The sequence below is a fragment of the Tupaia chinensis genome, unplaced genomic scaffold, assembly GCF_000334495.1.
Source record: "Tupaia chinensis unplaced genomic scaffold, TupChi_1.0 Scaffold000418_1, whole genome shotgun sequence".
NCBI lineage: Eukaryota > Metazoa > Chordata > Mammalia > Scandentia > Tupaiidae > Tupaia > Tupaia belangeri.
The window spans coordinates 1,901,129-1,902,575 of record NW_006159923.1 but is presented as its reverse complement, the minus strand read 5'-3'; the positions used below and the strand labels follow the sequence as shown (position 1 = coordinate 1,902,575).

The 1,447-nt window shown below is 62.2% G+C and overlaps 1 protein-coding gene across 1 annotated transcript in view; it reads left to right on the top strand.

The window, feature by feature from the left end:
* Positions 1-1,447, top strand: part of NOL4L (nucleolar protein 4 like) — a 102,897-nt gene that overhangs the window by 16,096 nt on the left and 85,354 nt on the right. The gene's annotated exons all lie outside the window — the stretch shown is intronic.

Sequence of the window (1,447 nt, the reverse complement as noted above, 5' to 3'; positions counted from 1 at the left end):
AAATAAATAAATAAATAAAATAATAATAATAATGATGAAGAATTTAAAAAAAAAAAAAAGAACATACAATGCCTGGCATGCTCGTGACTGGCCAAAGTTGGCTCCTTAGGCCGATGCCTGTGATCTGCAGCTCTGCCCCGGCCAGTAGAACCAGCAAGGACCCCACTTCCACACATGTACCCCCCACACACCCCAGCTCGAATATCCCCAGAGGCCTCCAGTAAACCTGAGGCCCCGTCTGCCTGGTTGGCTTTGGCTGGTGCGATTGCAGCTCTGCCTGGGGAGGCGGCGCCCGGTGGGCACTTTATTGGAGTTGCGAGGCCTGCCTAGAGCGCCATGCAGCTCTGGGTGTCTGGGCTGTGGAAGTGGCTGTAGTCAGTGGGTGTCTTACCTGAGGATGGAGCAGGCGCTGAAGGAGGGCCGGCGTGTACCCACGTGGTGCTAACGCACCCACCGAGCCTGGGCGAGGCCAGAGCAACAAGGCCCCAGTAACGCGCCAGGGAGCTGGGGCACAGGCATCCAGTGGCGTTTTCCTGTCATTCAGTTGTCCTTGACAAGACGAGCGACTTCTGACATGGGCCGACCCAAGGCCATTTGCTGAAGCACAGGCCGGGCCCAGGGGGTTCCCGCCCCCAGCTAGTTCCGGTGTTAGGAGCAGAGCTCCCGGGCTGCACTGTGGGGGTTCGAGTGGCGGGGGGGGGACCCAAATGCCATGTGTCCTGGACAAGTGATTTCTCTCTGGGCCTCAGTCTGCTCCCCTGTAAAATGGGGCTGAGGATGGCTCCTCCCTCAGAGAGCCGTGAGGGTTGAGTTAGTCCTGCCCTGGACACAGGCTGTCGAGCAGGAAATGAGCGGTGGCCGTGGCAGCTCCTGTGGCCACGCGATGCCGAGTGGTGCTGCCCCACGTGGCTGGCCCTGGCTGACTCCTGGCACCTGCAGAGGGGCTGGGGCACAGTCTTTCCCGGCCCCGCTCCCCCCCTGCGAGGGCCTACGCTCGTGGGGGGTTGTGCCCTGGTGGCAGCTGTCTGGTTCCTGCCCCCCCCCATTCGCCTGTCCGCTCCCAGTCCTGTCCTAATTGTTTCCATAGCAACTGGCGGAGTCAGAGGAGTCAGACAGAAATGCTCGCCTGGAGGGACAGGCGAGGCCGAGAGGCGCTGTCTGTGGCCTGCTCTGGGGTATCTGCAGGCTCTAGCTACTCTGCCCCACTCTGTGTGCAATGGCGTGTGGAGGGTACTCTCACCCCCTTGCTGCCTACTGCATTCCCCACGGGCAGCTGCGAGGTCCCCCAGGGCCGCGGGCTCCACTCCGCGTCTGTGGGCTTCTGTGAGGCCAGGAGGGCAGTGCCCTGTGCAGCAGCAGTCTGCCCCCCCCCACCCCTTCTCCCTCGCTACCACGTGCCCGCACCGCAGGGACGAGGAGGGAGGGCTCACACAGGCCAGGAGCCGCC